Source organism: Mus pahari, chromosome 3 (assembly GCF_900095145.1).
Source record: "Mus pahari chromosome 3, PAHARI_EIJ_v1.1, whole genome shotgun sequence".
Lineage (NCBI taxonomy): Eukaryota > Metazoa > Chordata > Mammalia > Rodentia > Muridae > Mus > Mus pahari.
Genome location: NC_034592.1, coordinates 36511571 through 36531826, shown reverse-complemented (window position 1 = coordinate 36531826; position 20256 = coordinate 36511571). Strand labels below are relative to the sequence as shown.

General features: G+C 46.2%; 1 protein-coding gene across 2 annotated transcripts in view; it reads right to left on the bottom strand.

Annotated features, from left to right (window-relative positions):
• Positions 1 to 5723, bottom strand: part of Lypd6b (LY6/PLAUR domain containing 6B) — a 159945-nt gene extending 154222 nt beyond the window's left edge. The window contains exon 1 of one of the 2 annotated variants that reach the window (XM_021195008.2): positions 5652 to 5723. The gene's annotated coding sequence lies outside the window, so the exon portion shown is untranslated. The remainder of the gene's footprint in view (positions 1 to 5651) is intronic. The other variant, XM_029536771.1, reaches the window with a different exon arrangement.
• Positions 5724 to 20256: the final 14533 nt, after the last annotated feature.

Here is a 20256-nt window from a genome sequence, read left to right as displayed (position 1 = left end):
CACAGCTGGATCTCATGGGGGCATTTCCCCAACTAAATCTCCTTTCTCTGTGATAACTCCAGCTGTGTCAAGTTGACACAAAGCTAGCCAGTACACAGCACATCAACTGGGAAGTCTGTATCTATTTTTAATCACTATCAGAGATGAGTGAACGTCTAAAACAAGAGTCAGAAAGCATAGCCTTCAAGTCCAATCCCTGGCCTGTTTTAGTTTGAAATTTTAACAAGTGAACAACTGGTTGTCTCCTCCCTGTGAAAGAATCAAAGTCAGGGAGTGTTCTCTCCCCACACCCAAATATGGTAGAATTCATAGCCAGCACAGCCAAGCAAGAAAGACATAAAAGTCATTCTGTATTGGAAAAGAAAACTATTTCTATTCACAAAGCATGTGACTCTCTTTGTTAAAAACTCTGAATCGATCTACCAACAAGTCTGCTGCAATATACAAGGAGCAATCTTAGCAAGTTCACTGAATATAAATTCAGTATACCAAAACAAACCACATTTCTGTATAGTGACCGAAGCCCCTAAAACTAAATACTTAAGGTATAAGCATAGCAAAACCTTATATACAAAGCCATTTTTCCTAAAATCTATAAAACATTCCGATGATAGAAACCAGAGGCAAATGACTGGTGATTTATGGGTAGCAAGACTCAAATACTATAAAATGTCAATCAATTTACAGATCACCTGCAACCCCAGGGAAAGTTTTATAGATATTGACAAGCTGACTCTACTATTCGCATAGAGAGGCGAAGGAACTAAAGAAGCCATGACAACCATGAAAAAGAACAACCCTGGTGAACTAGACTGCCCACTTTCAAATGTAATCCAGTCGAGTTGGGGTAAGACTTACTTACACATAATAGGTAGGATAGAACCCATGGTTCCAGAATCAATTAATCTTTATATTTATGAAATTTTATTTAATATTTAAAATTATACATACATATATACAAAGTGTACTTTAATCGTTTACATTTATCTTTGTTTGTTTACTCATTTATTTATACTTATTTGGAGGTCTAAGAACAACCTGCTGATGTCACGAGGTACCAGGATGGTACCAGGAATCAAACACAGGCCATCTGGCTAGGCAGCAAGTAGCCTTACACGCTGAGCCACGTCTCTGGTCCCTGCTTGATTTTCTTTTGAAATAACCAAGAAAATTGGTTGGGAAATGTTGATCTTTTTTAACAACTTGTGCTAAAATAATTGGGTTTATACATGCCCAAGAAGCCATTGGCTCATTTTCACACCCAATTCAAAACTTAACTCAAGCAAAATCATAGACCTAAGTGCACAACATAAATGGATGAAATTTATAAAAGAAAACATGGATGTTTTTAAGACTTTGAACACATCAGATAAATTTTATATAAGTTCTTGGGGAAGGGATTACTTTCCCTATCAAATAAGAACAGTTCTTTAAAATACAGAAAAGGATACAGTTGTCTGAAGCATGGAAATGTATTTTCTCACTGTTTAAATAATGAGCCCTGAACATGAATGAACACATCTGTATTGTAGCCATACTCCCTCAGTCTCTGCCACCCAAACTAAACAACTCTGGGGCGAACTGATGACAGGAAAGGCCCTGATTTCCCTTCGCTCATGTCACTCATGGTTCTCCGCTCATTTCTCATCACCTGGTATTATGTTTTGCAAGTCACTATAGGAACAAGGAAGATATAACAAAGAAAGAAAGTCTGTTTAAAAATAAAGAAGTAAAAGAGTAGGGGTTGCAGAGATGACTCTGTCAGGAAAGAACTCTCCATTCAAGCATGAGGGCCCAAGTTCAAATCCCAAACTCACACAAAACAACCAGCTTCAGTGCTGTACACTTGCTATCCCAGGGCTGGGGAGGGAGAGCCAGGCAGATCCCAGGGCTGGGGAGGGAGAGACAGGCAGATCCCAGGGCTGGGGAGGGAGAGACAGGCAGATCCCAGGGCTGGGNAGGGAGAGACAGGCAGATCCCAGGGCTGGGGAGGGAGAGACAGGCAGATCCCTAGGGCTTCCTGCCTCAACAAACTAGCAAGCCCCAGGCCAGCAAGAAACCCTGTCTCAAACAAACAAGCTAGAACTGTGTCTCACAAACAGTGTGCTTCCTCCTGAGGCTGTCCTCTGGCACACACTTGTGCACGTTGCATGTGCAAGTGTGCACACACACACACACACACACACACATACATACATAAAAACACACATACACATTAAAAGAAAAATTAAATGTTCTAAGTAATTTAACATTTAACCCACCCCTCAGCAAACGTTTGTTCTTTTTTACATACCAAACCATACCTACTTCCTCAGGCAACAATTCTCTGCAGTAAATAAGAGAGAAAACTTCCAGGATGGTGGCCAGGTGTTCCAGTGACACTCTCAACCTGGCTCTCAACCCTCCTTGTTACCTCCACGCTCAGCATCCAAAATGTTGTCCAAAACATAAATGTCTCCTCCTAGGGGGGCTGTAGGCTCCGTGAGAACAATGACTTTCTCATTTTGAAGGATTTTAGATGTCCCGAACTTTAAACAGAATGTGGCACATAGTAGGTGCTTACTGCTCCTTTATGGGATGGATACTGGTCCCTGGCTTGACTGGTTATCACTTCCCTCCACTTCTGCACAGTGATCCTGACAATAATAGCTGAATGAGCTGGCCCTTCCCACCTACTTTCTCCAGGATTAGGGATCACTCAACCTTCCAACTTCTGGACTAACTAGGTACTGAGGATTATGGGAAGTCGCATGTCAGATTCCACAACAGAACACCAGATGTCCACCGATGTCCACCATGTCCAGTGGAAACAAAGAGCATCGTTCACCTAGCACTTCAATAAAAAGAGGCTAAATAAATACTTCAAAGCAGCATTTCACACGGTCCCTAGAGATCACCCACTGCGTACAGTATCCGGAAGCCTGTTCACCGAGCCCTGGCCTGTTAGTTTGAAGGCAGGTAACAATGCTGAAACCAAGCCATGGCTTTGAGCAAGGGAGTGCTCTCAGAAAGACTGAGAAGGCCCTGGGCTAGGGTGGGTCGCTAGAGGAAGACCATAGACATCTGTGAGATTTCAACTACACATGGCCCCTCCTGGAACTCTTCCAAGCCATTACTGCTCTGTAAATGACAAGGATACATAGAAAACTGTCACTCATCCTAAGGGGCCCGTGGACAGCTTAGAAAGCCCTTCCCGGGTTTCATGTGTAAGTTGTCCAACAAATGACACCACACTGGGGTCCCAACGAAGGGTGCCCCTGTCTTTCCTGCTATGCCACACCCAGTTCTTTCCCCGCCTCCTCCAGCCACGACCTATACTTGCCATACAAAACTGAACTCTGGATTTGCAGGAGGCACGACTGGGTGCCCACCCTTGCGTCGGTCCTTGCTTGCAGACTTCTGACGGTGCTAGCTAGATGCAGAGCTCAGGGAAGATGAGCCCCAGCCGCAGCTCAGAAGAATACCTGGCAAAAGGGACCACACCCCCAAATCTAGGCTGTTGGCCTAGGGGTAGGCTGCCCATTCCAGCCAATGGCACATGGCCAATGACAAGAACTGTGAGAAAAACTAACTGTTCTTATCTAAAGGAAGACGGAGAAGTAAGCCCTGTCCTTTCCCCCTGCTACGGATGCAAAGAAGGCAATGGGATTCTCCCTGGAAATCAGGGAAAGCTTAGAGAAATTTCTAGAAGGCAACCTATAGCTGTAAACTCCTTCCCTTTTCCCTCCCCCAGACATCCCGGGGGGGAAAGGTAATGTGACCTAACTAAAGCTGCCCACACTAAAGTGTGACCTTTCATACACCCTACCCTGTGACTCAGACAGTACTTCACTGATATTGCTCTACGGCCTGATCATCTCCATTTAGAGCTAAGCCCCACTTCCCTGGGGACACTTCACATTGTCCTATGTCCCCAGTGAGACAACCTCCAACACTGCTATCCTCACATACATCTTTCCTCAGAGCATCCACCCCTCTTGGCAGAGGCTCTGGCATACACTGGGCATTGACCAAACGTGGAATGGCTGCATGAGTTAAGCACTGAATAAAAGCTGGCAGACTGGGCACCCAGGTTGTCCACACTGAGCCAGGCCTCCTTGAGGTGTCCTCAAAGAAAAGCAGTCCTATTTTTGTCTGCCCAGAATCGAAACTTCTTCTTGAGAGCTGGCTTTCAAATCGCCTATGTTTGAGTGAGACAGGGCCGCCCATCCCAGTAGCTGAGCTAATCCTCCACAGCCCTGGAGGCACCTGGGTAATACAGATCCACTCCTCTTAGGGAAACCCACTCTTGATCTGCTGCGATGGCTTGAACTGACTATGGTCCAACGCTCCAGGAAGGTCTGCTGAAGGATAGACTGAAGGAAGCGATCTCCATCTCTATCTCTATTTCTCTCCCACTCTTCCCTTTACTCTATTTCCTTCAGTGGTAAGCCTGAAGATATGCCTGCTCTAAGGACCATTGCATACAAGAGAACATGTCAACCTAGCGGGGAAGGAACTAAGATGCCCCCGAGGAGAGAACTTGTCCTGAGAGCCCATAGGAACGATAAGATCTAGCTACACTGGAAACTGCAACCCTCGGACTTTTCCTTTGGAGGACTCAGCCAATTCCCACATTGCGTAAGACAACTTTCAAGTCATCAAACCCTAAACCCTAAGAAAAGAATTCTAACAGTTCACAATGGCAGGAGCAGGCTAATTACCCCCTTCTAGAAGGGGGACACTGCACTGACCCGTCTTGATCTTAGCAGCTAGGAACAGCCCCGCCAAATCCAGCTCCCTTGCCACTACAGTCAGCGCGTCAGAAGGGTGACACAACCTTCCCAGACACACAGACACTACCTCTCCCCCAACCCTCCGCCCCGCCCTCCCCATGTTTTCTATTCCAAAAGATGCAGGGACCTCTGGTGACAAGAAGTGTAGAATACTTTAACACCTGGGGACTAAACCGGGAGGAAAACCCTCAAGCACCGTGCTAGGTACCTCATGGGCATCGAATAATTTAAGGGCATCTGATGATTATAACACCTATATTATCTTTTAGGAAACAGGCTCAGAGCAGTTAAGGAGTTTGCTCAAGGTCACAAAGCTAGTAATTTTAACAACATAATGGACCACTCTTCACACTCCATCACTCTGATCACCAGGCACCGGGAAGAGGGTAGCACCCTTTCACCCCACAACATCCTCGGGCACACAGACCCGCGCGGACTTACAACGTATGCTCCCCACCCCAGAGTACCCGGCCGACCCCGCTTCACCAAAGCCTACGTAACTAAACTAACCAATGTACTGGTTAGTGATTTAACAACAAAGTCAAGAGCCAGGAAGGGGAGACCGCGGCCCCCGCGGGCTGAGCTGAAGCGCCGCAGAGGGAAGGGCGGGAGCTGGCTCGCACTTGGCGGTGCGGTCGGGCCCCAGCCTCAGCCGTGGCCTCCAGTCCCGGAGTCTCCGGGGAGACCCATGCAGCTCCCCGAGGCACCCGCTCGGCTCCCCCTCATCCAGATGTGGGCAGCTGCGCTCCCCCGCGGCTCGGAGAGTCCCCGTGCTCTGCGGGGCGTTTCGCAGTGTTCGCCGCAGCCGCGCGCCCCTCCCAGTCCCTGTTCTGCGGGCTCCGCACGCGGCCGCCCCGCAGAGCTCGCCCGGCTCACCTGCGCGGACGCGGCCGGTCGGCCGGCTCCCGGCGCCTCGCTCGGCTCCCGGCCTGGGCTCCAGGCACCCGCTCTGGGCTGGCGATGGCTGTGGCCGCGCGGGGCGGGGCGCGGCTCCTCCCCGCCCCGAGCCACCTGGGGCGTCCGGGAGAGGCGGGCCGACAGGTGAGCGCCGCACGCGGGGGAGCCGCCCGGGTGCCCGCTTGGGGACGCCGCCTGCGTCCTGCGCCCGGTGGCACCAAGCCCAGTGAACGCGAGTAGGTCGCTTAATGCACCCGTGCAGGAGGAGCTGTTCCCACCTAGCCTGGCGGGCTGGGAAAAGAGCGCAGACCCCGCGCGGAGCAGCTAGAGGGACACCGCAGCCCTTACAGAGTGGGGTGCAAGAGTCACTCCGGGGTGAAAACGATGAGGCAGAGTGCCACTGACTTGAGAAACAGAACTCGGGCCTTTTAGAACGTTCGGTTGTACCCCTTCCATGCTTCACCTACCCACTCAAGCGATGGCTTTCCCTCTTTAGTAAGATAATTTCCGATTGCTATATGCTCCCAAACTCTGGATTGTAAATCCAATCTAGTTTCTCTGAAGATAAATCCTGAAAGCCTTGTGCAAAGTCAGGGAAGCCCAGGACTCTGTGAATAGCGAAAGAATGTCAAAGTATGGTCCCCAGGTCAAACTGGCTCTGGTGTTACTCTGTGTTGTCATTTGAAAGCAAGCTTCCTGGATTTCAAGTCACTCTTTTTGTCACTTTCCTTCCTAACACTTCCAAGGAGACAGCTAGATTGTAGACCTACACTCTGGGGACACCCGTGTAAGTGGTCAGGCACATCTCTAACTTAGAAAGAGGTCACTCAGAGAGAAATTCACAGAATAGGATGGCTTCTCTATCAGGCTTGCACCAGTGGGAACCAACCCAGAGTTTGGACAACTGACCCAGGATGCAGCAGCGTTGAATCTGAGGCCAGGCCTGTTGGTCTCCAAGGACAGCATGGTGGTCTAGGGGCCTGAGGTGCTTGGCCGGATGCAGATCTCCCATAGAAACTAGGCATGGGGTGACCACTCTAGAGACTTCTAGCCATGGGCTTTGCAGGTCAAGGGACACCCAAGTCACAGACTCTAAAAGAGGAGAATTTTTAAATTTTTCCATTTAACAGACAGATGACCTTAGCACACATGCAAGGGGTATTGTGGTGTAGCTGGTTCCCCACTGGTTTAATTTACGGATTCACAGAGAAAACCTACCCACATCTTCTACAGAAAGCAATGCTCATCTTTCAAGACCTTCAGAGCCTGTCCTTCCAATAACACCTTCAGGGTCCTGCCATGACTGCATACTAAACCTGCAAGGCAAAGGCTGAAGCCTCTCTGCCAAGGTGACGCCAGGGACAAGTGAACTCCTCCATCCCTCCCCCTGACCACAGGCCCAACACAGTCAAGGCCTGGGCCCCTCTTTCATCAGTGAACCAGGCCTAAGGAAGTGTTTCAGAGCTAGTGCTCCTTGGCAGGACTGATCACACTAGACAGTAGTCCATCCTGGAAAAGAGTTACAGAGAATGCCCCACCTGGGTGTGCCTAACCACAGCCTCAACTCCCCCACGGCAGGGATGGAGGTTGGAACGGTGGCAGGGAGGGCCTGTCTTATGGGTCACCTGTGCAGGTGGGGCTGAACAAAGGAGCCGATCCAGGTCCCACCCGGGAGGAGTAGACCCAGCCCTCCTGATGTTTTGGTTTCAGTCAGTGAAGCGTGTGATTTAAGATCCTCTGTTGTGTGTGTTGATCACAGATGGGCCAGCCTTGTAAGTGACGCCATCTGGAGAGGCTGCAAACCTTACAGAAAACACAAGTTCTTCTCTAGAGCCTGTCCTCTCCCCTTCCTCTCCCTATATCTCTGTTTAGTTTCACACACACACACACACACACACACACACACGTTTTTATTATTGAGATTTTCGTACACGTACACCGTGAATCACGATTATATTCACCCCCAATTCCCCCAAGTTCTCCCCCAGTGTTGCCCAATAATTTCATGTTTTTCTTTTCTCTTCTTTTTTTTTTTTTTTTTATAACCCAGTTGGTGTTTCCCTTGTGTGGATGGGTGTGCGGGTACACATGGGACCATGGGAAATCGACCAGTGGCCACGCATTTTAAAACAGAAGAATACTTCCCTCCCCAGATTCCAGAGCTCCTCAGTAAGGGATGGGGCCGGGAGCGCACATCCTGTACCTGTTCTGGCTGGATTAGCCTTGTGTGGGGTTTGTGCAGGTAACCACAGCGGAGCATGAGTTTATGAGCACAGTACTATGTCAAGGCTGGAAATCTGCATCGCATGGTGCTCTGCTCCAGCCTATGGCTCTTAGAGTCTCTTTACTCTTTACTTCCCCAAGCCAGGGAGGAGGGTGTAGAGGAGGATGTCCCACTTAGGATCCACCCTTATTCTCATCATCCTGACCAGTTAAGCATGTTTGATGATGATGATGATGATGATGATGATGATGTTAATTTATGTATATATTTTATTAGTAGTCTGTCTGCATATATGTCTCAAGAGAGGACATCAGATCCCATTATAGATGTTTGGGAACTGCCATGTGGGTACTGGAAATTGAACTCAAATCTGGCAAAGCAGCCAGGCACTGTACTTAAGTGCTGAGCCATGTCTCCTGACCGCACTATTTCATAGGATATTTCTTCTGCTTGGAAAATACGAAGCCCCCAAATGAGACCAGACTTCTGCTGGAAACTCTTTGCTGAAAAGTAGTTTGTAAGATCCTGAAGTCTGGTGCTGCTGAGAGGGTGGGTGAAATATGGCCTAAGAAGCATGTGCGTGCATTGGCCGGTATAGTAAATGGGACTGTCTCAGGGTTTCATGGCTGTGAAGAGATACCATGACCAAGGTAAGTCTTATAAAGGCAAACATTTCGTTGGGGCTGGCTTACAGTTTCAGAGGTTTAGTCCGTTATCATCATGGTGGGAAGCATGGCAGCATCTAAGCAGATATGGTACTGGAAGAGCTGAGAGTTCTACATCTCAATTCGAAGTCAGCCTGGAGGTGACAATGTCTTCAGCAGGCAGAGAAAGAGGCTCTCATCTGCACCGGGCAGAGCTTGAGCATAGGAGACCTCAAAGCCCTCCCCCACAGTGACGACACACATCCTCCAGCAAGGCCTCACCTACTGAAACATTGCACCTACTGCAACACCTCCTAATAGTGCCACTTCTCATGGGCCAAGCATATTAAATCCACCACACGGGCCCTAGCCACATTGCCGTGGCTCTGGTTGCCAGTGCAGAAAACCCACTTGTGTCTACAAGATATTAAAGATCTGGAGAAAAGGACAAATCCACTGAGGGGCTTGTGAAGATTCTAAGACGAGGCAGGTAAAAAAATCACTCCATTTGCTATTATTCTTTCCAGTGCCTGGGAAAATTATGTTGAGCTCCATTCTGTTTTCCTCAATGTCTGCTTCTCTGTAAAGTGTTCGCTGCATCATCTTGAGGACTTGAACTCAGATCCCCAGCACCCAGGTAAAAGCCTGGCCTGGTGGCATTGGGTCTGTAACCCCAACGCAGAGGTAGGAGGTTAAAGAAACAGAAGCAGGAGGAGTCTGGCCCAGTCAGTGAGCTTCAGGTTCAGTGAGAGACTCTGTCACAAAAATAAAATAAACTAAGGTGGATAGTAACTGATGAAAACACCCAACAGAGACTACTGGCCTGGGCACAAGCACACATGTATACATGTATACATGTACATGAGTCTCCCCTCAACATGAACATATGCGCGCGCGCACACACACACACACACACACACACACACACACACACACAGTAAAAGATGGATGGACAGAGAAGTTATCTAAATAGGGACAGAATCTTTTTAAAAATGAGCCCTAGGATAAATTTACCTTTTAGATTCATGCATACATTAATATGTTGTCATGTCTATGTACCTTTTGTTTATTTGTTTGTTTGGTTGGTTGGTTGGTTTGGTTTTGGTTGAGACAAAGTCCCTCTGTATAGCTTTAGCTACCCTGGAACTCTATGTAAACCAGGCTGGCCTAGAACTCGCAGAGATCAGCCTGCCTCAGCCTCCTAAGTACTGGGATTAATAGTGTGTGCACCAGTCACACTTTGATCTTGGTCCTTTTTTTTTTTTTTTTTTTTTTTTTAATTGAGACAACGTGTGTAGAATTATGGGCACTGAGAAGCCACTGAGTTAATTTTAGTTAATATGGTAGTAGTATAGAGAAACAGCCAGAAAGATTCAGGTCAGAAAGGGGCAAGAGTCTAGGATTTAGCTTCCGTGGCTTTGGGTCAGAACATCTCAGTTTAAATGAGAAGTTAGGAGATGGAAAACAGAATGATAACTAACCCTAAGGGACAGTGCCAGGCACTGTCCTAAATGCTTAGTCTTAGCCCAGCACCCTAGACCCTACAAATGGATTCAGTATGTTGAACTTCTCCCTCCTCCCTAACCTCTGCCACTTTTCAATCCTTCTCTTGATTACATTTAGCATCACTATTGGAAGAGGCAAAACTCTTCATGTGACAAGTCTATGAAAGGGGACACATGCTAGCTACACTCTGAGGATATGTCAACACTGACGGGGGACTTCAGCGAAGGGGAGGAGACCAGTTAGTGCCAGGGACTTGTGTGATCCTCACCACTTGGAGAACCACTTTCTTTCCATGCTGGGTCTGACCTAAGAACTGAGGAGGCAGACACAGCAGGAGTGATTATCAAAACAGTCTTTCCAGGGCTCCTGGGAATGTCAGCTCCCAAGGGATCAGAAGAAAAAAAAAATATCCAGAATCCTCTTACTGATTGTGAAACTCGACACATGTATCAAGGACAGCCAAGGATTGTGCCTTTCTTAAGACTTTTGATGTTTGTCAGAGTCCTGATGTAGCAAAAATAAAGAATTTGAAGTCACCTTCCCGTAGTGTTTTGGGCATACATCTCACGTACTAGGGCAGCATGCAGAATTTTCAAGGTGGCATACTGTAGCTCTTATACCCTTGAGGAGACTTTAAAACGATGAGGGTGCCCCCCTGCTCAGGCTGAGCTGCAAACCAGCGTTTCCATATCCTTCCGTCTGTCTTACTCTTCACAGTCCCACTGGGGACCAGAGTGAATTTGCTTGGTTGGCTAAAAGTCCAGCATCAGGGAACGTCCTTATCTTTACCTGAATTCAGGTAAGCATGAACTGCCAACCCAGGGTCTGCCCACAGAATTTCTAGCTAGAATAATATTCAAATATCTTCCGGGGTTTTATTTGTCTTCTTTTGAGGTACCAGCAGTCAAACCCCAAGGCTCAGGAGAGCCCTCTCCCACAGAGCTACATCACTAGTCCCCAGTCATGTTCCTCGGCCCAGGAATCAATTCTTGAGCACTTCGATTTATGTTGCTTTGGAAGGCAACCCAAACATACTTATTATCTCCTTAATTGAGTGGGGAGAGGAGAGACTGTTTTCCAAATTAGTGTGGGGAAAACTTTTTGTGTTAAAACACAGTTCTATAAGTTACTTCTGATACTCTTCTTCGGGGGCCTTCACAGCTGGCTCCTTCGGCTACAGACGACTTCCCCGTACCGTATTTTCCTGGCAGCACTGGAATGTTCTAAGTTGTTTCACCAAGTGCTGCTCCCTGCTTTGCGATTTACTCTGAGAAAATGAATGCTTTGTCTTATTTCCTACCGTTCCCCAGTTCTTCCGTATACAAAGGTGGGCACTTGCCCTAATGGGCTTTCTGTTGCTGTGATAAACACCATGACCAAAAGCAACTTGGGGAGGTTATTAATAAGTTTATTTCAGTTTATAGTTCTAAGGAACAGTTCATCGCTGAGGGATGTCAGGTCAGGGGCTAAAGCAGACTATGAAGGGACATTGCACACTAGCTTCCTCTCATGGCCTGCTCAGTTGGCTTTACACAACTGATCCAGCACACCCACCCAGGGATGGCACTTCCCTACGCCACCAGTGATCTATCTTAGTCCTTCAACAAGAAAATGCCCCCTCAGACACCATACCCGCAGGCCAATCTGATGGAGACACTTCCTCAACCAAGGCTCCCTTGGCCCGGATATGTTTAGCTTTGTGTCAAGTTGACTAAAACCAACCAGCACTGTGTTCAGATGTTTGTGGAAAGAACGCATACGTGCTTGCACGTCTGCAACTTTCTAAAGTTCACCACCTGTGGAACTTACCTGCTCTTATGTGAGGCAGCTTGAATCTGAGGCTAAGATCTGATCTGAGAAGGAAGTAGGGTTTGAACTCAGTTTCCTCTAACCCCAAGCAGCCATGTGGACTCATGAAACTCTAGTCATGTGGACTCTGGCGCCCATGCCACCACTTCCTGTCTCTGCTGTAAGGAAAGCTCACTCTGTGCTCTTCCTCTGTTCCCTGGAAAGGATTCCAAAACACAGTATTAAATATTGAGCTAGGCTTGGTATGAGAACTTTGCCACAAGGAGCTCACGGCTGAAACATCTGATTTACAAAGGGAAGGGAGCAGCTACTGGAAAGCTACTCTTTAAACCATCTAGAAATGGCTCTTAGCCCCAGGATCCCTGGCCCATAGTACACATGCAACAAATGACCACAGCAGGGTAAATTCACAGCACAGATGTCCATGTCGACACGACTGGTCATCTCAAAAAAGCTTCCAATGCTGGGCTGTTTCTGAGATGCCTCCAAAGCTTTGATCTTGCTGTGCAAGGGTTTGTACAAAGCAGATCCTGCCTGGACAGCTCTGCCTGCCACGTGCAGGAAGTGACATGCGGGAAGTGACGGGAGCCATGTGACCTGAAGAGAACCTGGTGGTTCTGTATGCTCCTCTTCTATCCTCCTGTTCCATTAACCACCAGAAGATCCTCAAGTTGCCCCTACATACTTACTGGCGTGTTCTTTAAGAACTCCTCCAATTATTTGCTCCATGTAAATAAAAGAAAACCACTTTGAAAGGCATTGTTTATTTTATTTACAACTCTTAGGGGAAGTTGGCAATGGCATTCAGTAATAACTATAACCCTGAACCTTTGAGATAGACCATAACAGAAGGAAGGACCAGAGCTCTGGGGCATGGACAGGTTCCTCCACCTGCTGCTACATGGGGTTTCTCAAAGGTTTCCAGAGATAACGTATACAGAGCAAAGTCTGTGACCACTGTTATTTATGCACAGCAAGCCCGTGGACACAGCACAGTGGGCTGGTGCAGTGTAGGACACAACTTCTTGTGTCTGTGGAGTCGGGAAGGGAGTCCTCAGGTACCTACCTGGTCTTGCTATAGAAAACATGCTGGCAGAAGCTGAATGTGCTTTGTGTGCAATTTGGTTTAATGACTCCTGAGTATCTCTAGCTCCCTGTGGGGAATTTGCTAAGCTCCTTCCAAAGCCCCTGGGATTTCATCTCCCGGCATTAACTGTGATTACCACAATTCTTCCTCCATCCATGGGAAACTGCATGGACTTGGCCCATTATCCAAGGTCAGGACTCGACTCCTGACAAGCTCTCCAGCGTGAAAAGCCTCAAGGCACAGCGTAGAAATGAGCCTGAGACCTCACCACAGTTACTTACAGGCCATGGCATGCTCTCCACCCATGTAACATCTGAGCTGCTTTTCCTCTCAGGGAGGGAGGGTGGAGAGGTTCCCACCCCAACCCCAAAGCATACGCCAAAACTTAATGCCAGTGTGATGGTATACAGAGCCGGGGCCTATGGGAGGGTGTCTTAGTCACTATTCTATTGCTGGGAAAAGAAACTATGACCAAGGCAACTCTTTTTTTTTTTTTTTTTAAAGCATTTAATTGTGAGCTTGCTTACAGTTTCAGAGGTTAGTCCTCAGAACGGAGCCCTCATGAGTGAGATTAGCTCTCTAAGGAAAAGGTCTCCAGAGAGCCCCTGTTCTGTGGATGTGAAGACACTAGAAAAGTCAGAAGAGAAAAGTCATGCAACTTGGAGGCCTTCACCAGATGGCAACCACACTGACATCCTGACCTTGGACTCTCAGGCTCCAGCAGAGTGAGGAATAGATGCACTGTGTAGGTGACCCGGTCCCATGGCACTTCAGTATAGCACCCCAGCTGATGAGGAAGGAATGAGAGCCTCTAGACAGAGGGCAATAAAGAGATTTAGTTTCACTGGGTAGAAGCCAATGCATCCCAATGCTGCCTTTATCAGTTCTTCTATGCGTTGGGGAAGATACATGGAAGGCAAGAGAAAAAAGTGGAAATGCTTTCTCCTCACTTACATTTAAGAAGCACCATCACAGAGTACTTTCTTAGACACTCTCCTTTGATCCCTACAATACACATAAGTATACATACAGTGGGCAGTGAGCTAAATCTTTAGGATCTGGGTATGAACATGAGACCTTTGAGCCTGCAATGTCAAATGCTGGATTATTATTATGTAGCTGGTCAAACAGAAACTGAGAGTTGGCTCCAGTGTGTTGAGTGTGTCTTCCTTTGTGCTGTGGAATAGCTCTGCTGAATCATTGCCCAATAACCTATACTCTAGGAGTATCCGGTGTCTACAAGGCCTTTGGAGCTAAGATCTGGAGCTGTCTGATGAAGTTCGCATCCCATCAGCCAGACACTCTATGCAGCCCTTGCCAACCCTTGGCAGCTCATCAGAAAAGTCCCCATAGGCCAGGCAGGGGTAATGGGAATCTATGGCTAAGTGGGGAGCTTGTAAGGGAGCCCCACTCTGTTCCCACCCCTTCCTGTAGTTGGACTTGCGTGTGCATGTGTGGTATGATTGGCATGTTTGCTTTTTCTAAAACTTAAGCTCTAAAATGAAATCCTATTAATCATTGTGACAGGCCAGGGGGTGGGGAGGCAGCTCTCAGCAGGGGTTGCATGGGCTGCCTCTAGAGGGCCTCCCACATCCATGGCAACAATAGAACCACTGTCCAGTAGCATTGGACTTTCTTCAGGAGCCTGTTGAGGTAGGGCAAGCGTGTATTTGGTCCTTCTGACTTAAGTATATGTTATATACTTTGTCTTGAAGAGAAAACTTATGCATAAATGTCAAGTTTTTACAGACATATAGTTAGCAAGTTATGACAATGGTTGATGCACAACTAAGTGTGTCATGTGTTGAGGAGTTTCTTCCAGGGGCAAGGGTGCTGCTGGAGTATATATTCTTCCTTCCTAGAGCTCAGTGTCTGCAGGCTCCCTTGCATCCTACTCCACATTACCCCAAGTAACCCTGACTGGTTGAAGTGGTTCAGACTATGAAGTCATCTTCAATTCCTATGAAAAGTTACTAAAGTACGAAATTTTGTATCTATCCCTAATAAAAGGTTCCTGAGGCCAGTCACTGGTTATCCATCTATGCTGCACACACACACACATACACACACACACACACTCGTTGTTTTGAGAGGCAGTGTTACTAGCTGTTGAACACACAAGCCTTGGAAGCAGATTTGAAATCCTGCCTCCTCCCCTTGCCAGCTGGGAGAACTTGGACAAGCTGTTTAACCTCTCTGTGCCCTTTCCTCACCTGTGAAAAGAAGATAACAGTGCCTAGCTCATGGGGTTATTAGGAGGATTAGATGGATTAATACATGTAACGCACTTAAAATAGTGTCTGGCGCCCAGCCAGAATGCTCTGGAAAACTCATTGACTGCTTACTGTGGCTTTCTGGGTATTTTAAGTCCCTGATGCTGTCACATGCCTTCTAAAACTAGCTCAGAGATTTCCCTAATTTACACATTCTGTAGGAATAACATTTCGCTATGCATAAATCTTTATTTTAGCTGTATTATGTGAATCTTTTAGAGTTCCATCATGGGTATGGTGAGGGGTTGCAAAGTGCTAGGCTATTTGGGACTTGAAGATGAAATAAAAGCACACCTTTCACAAGGGAAGGAGAACTAATGCAGAGCCCAGCCTTGGCCATTCATGGTGTAGTAAGAGAAGGCCTCCAATAGTGGTTCTGAGTCCAACAAACCACACAGAAACTGTTTTCTTTGCAGTTTGAAGAACCACTGAATGCCAAGGAGAAAGTACCAAACCCATAGCTTGAGGCCTCTTGTCAGGGCTCCCACACTGTCATCTCAGGTGTCAGAGCAATGCCTCCTCCCACTTCTGTTCAGTGTATTATATCCCTAAGACACATTACAAGGCATGGCTGTCACAAATGTCACCAAGGCAGCACTGCTCATGTCAACAGTGACTGCCTTGGCAAATCACTCTTCAGTTCACTTTGTTCTGAAGAAGCCTCAGCTCAGAGGAGGAAAGCTTGGGGAATATCTTGGAGCCAGGGATAGGAGACCTGGAGAAAGACCTGTTCCCAGGGACTGCCATGGTAGCCCCACTGCAGTGCAGGGCCATGTTCCTGATCTGTGGGGTCATCTTGCTAACACTCAAATGTGCTTGGTGATCTGTTCCTTTCAGAGGACTGCTCCCCATCTTAAACAAGGGTGATGTTAACCACATCCATCTCTTTCATCAATGTCCTATCTGGATAGCATCTCTTCTGAGTTGTGTGCAGAATAATTTCTAGAGAGCTGGATAGACATTATAAAAGCACAATATTTGTGGGGTCCACCATTACCCTTACTAGGCATTCATTTAACACTCCTCTTTTCCATTTAGAAATTCTTTAAGTCATTTTATTATCTTATGGGTGATTTTCCTGCATGTAAGTCTATGAGCCATGTGTGTGCAGTGTCCTCGGAGGCCAGAAGAGGGCATCAGATCCTCTGGGACTAGAATTAGGATTTTGAGTCACCATATGTATGCTGGTAATTGAACCCTGGGCCATCTGGAAGAGGAGCCAGTGCTCTTAAACTCTTAAGCCTTCACCAGCCCCATCTTTTCCATTTTTAATTGATTAAAGCAGAGAGGCTCATTGTCTGGCTCCTATACACCATTAACAACAGCAACAAAGATGTTTTACACATGCAATTCCAGTTGTAGTCACATGACCCCAGTTACAGGAGGCAATGAGTTTGTTTTTTTAAAAAAAATGTGATGAAGCAAATAATCTGGGGACCTGTCATTGGTTATTCTCCACAGGCCTTTGACTCTAGTGTCATCTCATGAGACCAGATCTGTACCTTAAAACGAAGAGCCAACACAGAATAGGAGCACAAGTGGCCCCCCAAGATTCTCCAATGATTCCTGGAGGCCTTCAACATAGGCAGGACCCTTGTTTTCTCAGATGAAGGATGACAGTGTTCCATGCCTGCCATGAGAACAGGCGCTTTTCTCATGCAGTCCAAACTCTCACCTGCTTGTTGTTTTGCTGAGCCGTTGGCAGGTACCCCCACTGCCAGGGCAAAGCCTCAGCCATGCTTTCCTCTAGTATAGTGGAGACACAATGAAACCATGAACCAAAATAGAAATCTTCCTCCATTAATCCTGCCACTCTGATGAGAAAAGATACCTAAAAATCCGTATCTATTTTTTTGAGATAAAAATAAAATTACTATTATTTTAGTTTTACTGTGAAAGCAATTTTTTGATTGTTTGGTTGGTTTGTTTTGGTTTGGTTTTTTTAAAGTCAGGGTTTCTCTGTGTAGCCTAGGCTTTCCTGGTACTTGCTCTGTAGTTCAGGCTGGCCTCAAACTCAGCGATCAACCTGCTTCTGACTCCTGAGTGCTGGGCTGGGATTAAAGGTCCAGGCATGAGAACAAATTTAAGCAGATCCCCGAAAGGGGGCAGGGGGGACCCAACAACAAAAAGCCAGCAACAAAAAAGAACAAAGCGTTGACTTAGGTGGTACATGTAGGAGTGGCTTCTTTCAAAACATGCTTCATTCCAACACACACTTCCTGACTTCACATCAGACACCCTCCTGGGGCTCAAATAAGGACACCAGACCAGTCAAAGTTTAACTCAGTTTTATTGTCCAGTTTTGAGTATTTTCAAATTATACAACATGCAGTCTGCCAGAGTATCCATACATCTTCGTTTTAGAACCTAGGAGATATAGCCAGTTTTCCAAGGGCCAGGGAGGGTTACTTCCAGATCTTCGGGGACATTTCTGTCTCACGGGATAGCTATTTAAATACACATCGCCATTCTCCCTCATCAAACCACAGAAACAAATCTGTCCACGATTTTTCTTAATGAAATCTACTGTACAGAACATAAAGCCCAGAGAACATACAACTGCGGTACACAAGACACAAACTAGACAGACAGAATTCTACAGAAAGCCCTATTCCCCTTTTATCTGCACACACAGGAAGTGTTTAAAATTGACACACAGTTCTCAGTAAATAAGCAGACGTCACAGACCAGGGTTTCCTTTGGCAGTTATCTGGTCCTTACTCAACAGTTGTGTAAAAACTCAAAAATATGTTAGGAAGCAGTTTTAAACAGTGATGGTTCTTTAGCTTGCTCAAGATAGTCAGAGTGGGACAATGAAGTGAAACCTGCCCAGTGACAAACTTCTGCTAATGACAAGCTTCCCCCAATGTCTTCTACCTAGAGACCTAATGGTGCCTGCCCTACAAAGGAAGGGAGTGACTGAAACTTTAAGTTCCTTTAGCTATTCTTCTAGGAAAGTGAAGCTGACAAGAATACCACCCTTAAGCTCTTGTGAAGCCTTGGGAGTGTACTGAGATGGGGAAAAATCACGTCTCTATTTAGTCTTGGAGGCTTCACGGTATCACTGGATCTACATTCTAGACAAACATTTTTAGCCCTTCATTTTTGACTTCTACGAATTCTTCACCATGTGATTCTCTGTCTTTTAAAAGGTTTAACACCTCTGACTGTTTTACCTGACGCCCACTAAAGCGAACCGCTCAGCATGTGAAGAGATGAGACCTACATCCAGGATTCTCTAAGGACTGATCAAATGCAGTCGGCGTTATAAGCCCCAACCATAACCACTATCTTCAATAACATTCATAATCATCACCCCGACGGCTGGCAGGCGGAGGTTATTTGTCTAAACCATCTGGCTGCTCGCCAACGGTGTCTCAGAGTAAACTTTCAAGAAGTAGGCATGAAATAGTAAATTATTCAGAGAACACACATTGGCATATGTGAGGCATGTGACAAAATGGAGCCATCCCCTTGGCTGTTCGGAAGTGGAATTTTCACAGCTAGAACATAGGATGTAACAGCCAGTCAAACAATGAAAACTTTATAAACATGGCCTTTTAGCAAAGCAGCCTGAGAGCACACTGTTCTGATAAAGGAATTAATAGACAATGTGAGATTAGGGATTGCTTGAATAAACCACATAATCTGTTCCAATGACGTGCCTAGCTTTTAGTCACAGTGTGAGAAAATTCGATTAGAGGTCTTATAAAGACTGGCGCTAGATGAACTGACTGGCTGATCAGCAACTAGCAGAATTATCTCTAAAAGACATCAAAGCCAACTTTCTCTGTGAATAAAAGTACAGTGAATTTTGTAAGGCCCTTGTAGAGATCAAGTAATATGAACTACAAACGAATGCTGCCTTTTAAAACTTGAAAGTGCCCCACAATTCTTCAGAAGTAGAAAATGGGAACCTAGGGGGAAATTGCTTTAGAAAGAATCTAAAATCATCCATTTTATAATGGCTGCTAATGAAAGCCAAGAATGGGGTATTACTGACCTGTACCCAATTTCTAAACACAAAGTGGCACAGTCGTCTAAAAGACAATAGCAGGACCTCTAGACAAGAAGCATCCCATTGGGAGCCCTCTTAAAGGCCAACATTTCAGCTTCCGAGTTGGAGGCAAACATGGACGGCAAGCTTCTAACCTGGCATCAGTTGGTACTGACGGGGTTTGCAGACTTGCCCCCCACAAAGGACCCCTCCATCAGACTCCAGTAGCAGTCAACAGTGGCAACAACATGAAACAAAGCGAACACAGGTAAACAAACACAAAATCATCTTTGTAAAATAAATACTGCAATAGAAGTTGTCGTCTTTTCACACCTAATTAAAAACAAAACACTGTTATAAAGGGCAACATCTAACAAATAAATTAAGTCAAATCAGTGTTAGGACTGATCTATATACAACAGAGTCCGGGAGGTAATATACACAACCCTCAACATTTCACACACGCATGTGCATAAGCACACTCATTAACTTTTTCAACCCCACCCTCACAGCCTTGAGAAAGCCTAGAGTCTCCCCTTACTCTAGGGGTACCAGCTTCAGAAGACAGTGTCAGCACACACGTCTTGGGCATATAAGATGACAGGATGGGTCATTTCTGTGAGATGCATGGGGATGTTACTATCTAAACCACAAATTCATGAAAACAAATAGCAGCACATAGTATCGACTCACTTAAGCCTGTCGGTTTCTCTTGAAACGCTTGAGTACTTGACAACTGATCCTTTTAGTATGCCCAACTGGACGTAGTCACCTTTCAATTTATGGATCTGAATAATGTAATAATTAAATATACAAAAATAAACCAAAACAAAAAACAAAAAACAAACAAACAAACAAAACCCAATCCAGTTATACATTTTTTTTTTTTTTTTTTTTTTTTTTTTTTATTTTTTTCTTTAACTGTGCCTCAAAGTAGAAAAAGCCTATGTGGTGCCCAACAAAGAATTCAAATCAGCAGTTTGCAATGATAGGTTACAATAAAAACAGACAAGGCATAAATCTCACCAATGACTTTCCCCTGAG